The 5,000-nt window shown below is 43.2% G+C and overlaps 1 protein-coding gene across 1 annotated transcript in view; it reads right to left on the bottom strand.

Moving 5' to 3' along the window:
- Positions 1-5,000, bottom strand: part of LOC122253912 (phospholipid scramblase 1) — a 23,633-nt gene that overhangs the window by 18,276 nt on the left and 357 nt on the right. The window contains exon 1 of the mRNA XM_086540864.1: positions 4,889-5,000. This exon is cut by the window's right edge and continues 357 nt beyond it. The gene's annotated coding sequence lies outside the window, so the exon portion shown is untranslated. The remainder of the gene's footprint in view (positions 1-4,888) is intronic.

Genomic DNA, 5,000 nt, shown 5'->3' with positions numbered 1-5,000 from the left:
GATGAAGAAGAGGAAGAAAAAGAAAGAAGTAGAAGCAGAAGACGAAGGAGGAGGTACCTGAGGGAGGGGATGCTCGCCTTAAATAGAATAACAGTGTATATATGGTGTCTCGCCCTTACTCCTCATTACGTCCCTTTTCTCCCTCTAACTCCGCCCTTCTTGGCCACTGGTACCTGGGCGTGGTTGCCATGCGCGAATTTATGTGATGTATCAGCTGCTTCACGCAGTACACAAACGGTGGTGTGTATCTGCTGGTTACTACTCCACATGGCGTCACTCGTGTCAAGAAAAATGTTGTTGTGTTGTTATTATTGTCTTTATCATTTATAATCTGAAATCATCAACATTAACATCAACATCAACATCAACATCAACATCAACATCAACATCAACATCAACATCAACATCAACATCAACATCAACATCAACATCAACATCAACATCAACATCAACATCAACATCAACATCATCATCATCAACATCAACATCAACATCAACATCAACATCAACATCAACATCAACATCATCAACATCAACATCAACATCATCAACATCAACATCATCAACAACATCGACATCAACATCAACATCAACATCATCAACATCAACATCATCATCAACATCATTAGCATCAGCATCAACATCATCAACATAGGCTATGCACCTACTCCTAGTCCAGGCTAGTTTCAGGACATAATGGGCAACGTGTAATATAATAGCTCCCACCATGTTTTCTCCTTATTTTTTCAAGTTTACATCATTATGCAGTTACAATACCTTTTTTAGAAGAAAAAAAATAATTATGTAAAGACTGCACTATTTTCTATGTCTGCACGTTTTGAGCAATTCGTATTGGGAATTCATGTCTTCTGGGTTCTGAACAAACACCACATTTGCGTTGTAGTGCATTTGGTACTAACAGCTGATTCTAAATGTTTGTGTTTAATAGGATAGGTGCGATTCGGTGAATTTTAAAGCCAAATCAGTGGCCACGTGTACCATCAAAAGACAACCCTGTGAATGATACCATGCAAGACCCATGTGCCGAAGAACTGTGTTCGTGCTCCTTGGACCAAAGAGATTTGCAACAATTCTACAATAGAAGAGTTGAACAGCAAACAATCCTGGTTGAAACTGCAAAAGGGTTTAGCAATAATAAGTTCCGTGAGTGGATACTAGCAATAAGAGAAAATATCTGTTAGACATCAGCATGGAGGAGCTATAGCTGGCAGAGGGTACTATCTCTAGTTACTTTCAACAAAATAGCTTCAAGGCTGCGTCAGATGTACTAAATGAGACGATGGTAAAGGCCTTTGTTGGATAAAATAGGTATGATGCTGCCAAGAAGAAACACTACAACACACCAAATCATTCAGCTTTTGGCCGGGGAGGTATATGGTCTCAACACCAGCCATACCAGTAGAGACATTATGGCAGCATGCCTATGGAGGCAGATCTGGATAGTGGCAGTATGGTGTCACTATATTTTATTTGCAGGAAGGTGGAAAAGCAAATCAAAGCCAAAAAAAAAAATGATCAGACGATCACATCACTATTCGTAGCCACAGAGATGGACTGCTTTGAGTTTGGGCGTGGCTTGCCTTCGCAAATCTGCTTCCAAAAAACGTTTTGCTATATCCATTGTAAAAATGGAAATATAGTAGTAAATGAAAAGAAAAATAATCTTATTATTTTATTTTGATGTGCAGCTGGAGAATAATAATTGAATTATACAATCTATCAAATTACCAAGTGATGCCATGTATTGCCGTTGTAACTACGTCACTCTCTACCGACTGTTTGTTAAATATAACAAACAGTAAGATCGAGTGCAAGTCCATCCTGACCTTTACCTCACAAAAACAGCAAGAAATGCTGCCGTTTTGTCTCATGAATGCCACGCGGCATGTAAGAACATCGTACGTACTGAATAAAATGCGAAGAGAGACAGCCCAGCAGAACTTGACAAAGTCGCAGCGGAGGATTGCGCAATGCAATCTGGAAAGGCATCTGTTTCGAAGCTTCCTGCGCAACCGGAAGCTGGCGCCACATCACGCCCGTCGCCGAGATGAGGCCACCAAAAGGGCGGCGGACGCCTGGCCTCGCACGTCAGACCAAATCGCGTCTCCTTTGTAATGCCGCGCTGACGAGCGGTGCGCGAATGTTGCGCCACATCAATCGAGGAAACACCGCCATAGTGAGGCACGGGAGAGAACCATACTAAACGGTAGTCCAACGGCACGGCCCAAGTGTCTGGCGCCATTCCAGAGCGGGACAGGGAGTGGCGGGGAAGGGAAGTTACCATGGTTGACCATGGTTGCAAACTCTTCGCTTACCACAGGCAAGGTCGTGTCTGTTAGGACGTGGTTGCAACAATGATTATCTTTCTACGGCTGTGTGTAAATACGAGCATGCATGCTACCTATCTATCTACATACCTTTACATGACTGTGTGCCTGTGGGCGTGCAGTGTGCGTGTGCGTGTTCGTGTTCGTGTTCGTGTGTGTGGGTGTGTGCGTGTGCGTGTGCGTGTGCGTGTGCGTGTGCGTGTGCGTGTGCGTGTGCGTGTGCGTGTGCGTGTGCGTGTGCGTGTGCGTGTGCGTGTGCGTGTGCGTGTGTGTGTGTGTGTGTGTGTGTGTGTGTGTGTGTGTGTGTGTGTGTGTGTGTGTGTGTATGTGTGTGTGTGTGTGTGTGTGTGTGTGTGTGTGTGTGTGTGTGTGTGTGTGTGTGTGTATGTGTGTGTGTGTGTGTGTGTGTGTGTGTGTGTGTGTGTGTGTGTGTGTGTGTGTGTGTGTGTGTGTGTGTGTGTGTGTGTGTGTGTGTGTGTGTGTGTGTGTGTGTGTGTGTGTGTGTGTGTGTGCAAGCGTATCTTCTTATCGTCCCATAAATGTGCCACACCCGAGGCTGCCGTTTCGAGGATTTTTTCTGCAAATCCATAAAACTAAAGCTATCAGCGTTACACGCAGAACAAGAAATAAATATGGAATTTTAAGAATGCTGTGCCATATATTAATATGATTTTGGTTGGCCATTCATATGTTCAGAAGCCCTTCAAAACAGCTAATGAAAAAAGCGAATGACTGTGCGCATGACAAGCTCCGTGAATAAGTTGTTATTACGGAATACGTTACTGTTGTCAACCTTACAAGAATTTCCCTACAGTCTAAAAATACTATGACATAATATAAAGGCATGTCGTGGCGCTTACTGTTTTATCCTTTCAATACTACATCATTGCTTTTGGATATAGAAGCATTTATGAAATCAACATTAATGCCATTTTCTTAGCAAGTTGAAGAGTGAGGTCCCTCGCAGTAAAAATAAAGAGTGAAAGAAACATGCCATTCCAACCTCCATGGTGACCTATTTCACCACTCAAAAATAGGGAGATAAATTCTACGTCTAATCTTCATCAATCTCGGTTTTATCCTGCGTATCTCGGTGTTGAGTCAAATAATCTTGGCTGTAATAAACAAAGTCTAAAAATTCTGTTATCAACAACACATGTCCCTAATGATATAGCCCCGATATCATGACTGAAAATCTATATGTATATGCGTGTGGGTAGGTAGGTGGGTGTGGCTGAGAGAGATTGAGTTAGTTAGTTAGTTAGTTAGTTAGTTAGTTAGTTAGTTAGTTAGTTAGTTAGTTAGTTAGTTAGTTAGTTAGTTAGTTAGTTAGTTAGTTAGTTAGTTAGTTAGTTTGTTAGTTAATTAGTTAGTTAGTTAGTTAGTTAGTTAGTTAGTTAATGAGTGAGTGAGTTAGTGAGTGAGTGCCCCTCCCTTGCTCCCCCTCTCCTCCATAACTCCACCGCTGACGTCAGGATAGCCCTACCTCCATAGCATTAGACTGATAAATGCCTTGCCAACGCAGATTCTGTGTCAACTGCAAAAGACCTTCACTTTTGTTTTGTTTTTTTCACAATAGGCATCACAAGTGGAGCTACGTTTCACACTAATTCTAGAAGTGGGCGTAGCCATAATAAATTCTATGGCTGTGGCCGTTCACTCGATGAAGAAACCACAGGGTTTTACTTGATTTGTGATACTCCCCCCCCCCCCCAAAAAAAAAAAAAGTGTTTCCATCTGGTGTAACATATATCACACGTTTTAGAAGACGGAGCGAGGAATGAAGACGGAGCGAGGAATTCCGCCAGAGTGAGTGAGCGAGCGAGTGAGAGTGAAAGAGAAAAAAAAGAGAGAGGGGGAGGGGGAGGGGGAGGGGGAGGGAGAGAGGGAGGGGAGGGGAGGGGGAGGGGGAGGGAGAGGGGGACGGGGAAGGGGAGGGGGAGATAGGGGGAGAGAGAGGGAGAAGGGGGGGAGAGAGAGAGAGAGAGAGAGAGGAGGGGGCAGAGACAGACGAACAGACAGACAGACAAATTGAGAGAGAAGGAGCAGAGACAGACGAACTGACAGACAGACAGACAGACAGACAGACAAAAAGAGGGAGAGCTGGACTTCGGCATCTTTACAGAGATAAGCATTTACATCTCAAAGGGACAAGGTAAGCAGGATGTTTCCTTACCTCCACCCTACCCTAGTCCTTCATTACGTTTACATATTCTAACATAAACTTGCAACTTTCTATCACACAATTCTGAAGAAACTCGATCAAAGCTGATTTTAAAATCTGTGACAAGCTAAATGTCACATGCATTTTTCGCATATGAGTTAAAATCCACAAACTTTTTCTAACTCCTCTCTCATACCACTTAACCCGAGGTAGCTTCAAGGTATTATACCAAACGAATATATATGTTCATGAAAGGGGAGGAAGCATGAGCCATTGGTTAGTGCGTAGGCCTACCCATACATATTTGTCTTTAGCTTTATTTACACAGGATATGGTTCTGACCCACACTCTGAATACACACTGAAGGATATCTTACCGTTACAAAGGTAGGTCCTTAGGCAATGTCACAACTCTTCCGATGATAACAATATCCAAGAAGTTTTCCGAGGCCTGTAGGACGAACTTCGCCCGGAATAACTGTTTCCAAT

Source organism: Penaeus japonicus, unplaced genomic scaffold, assembly GCF_977035675.1.
Source record: "Penaeus japonicus unplaced genomic scaffold, GWHDUDI00000001_assembly GWHDUDI00000010, whole genome shotgun sequence".
NCBI classification, from domain to species: Eukaryota; Metazoa; Arthropoda; class Malacostraca; order Decapoda; family Penaeidae; genus Penaeus; species Penaeus japonicus.
This window is presented reverse-complemented; position numbering and strand designations above follow the sequence as displayed.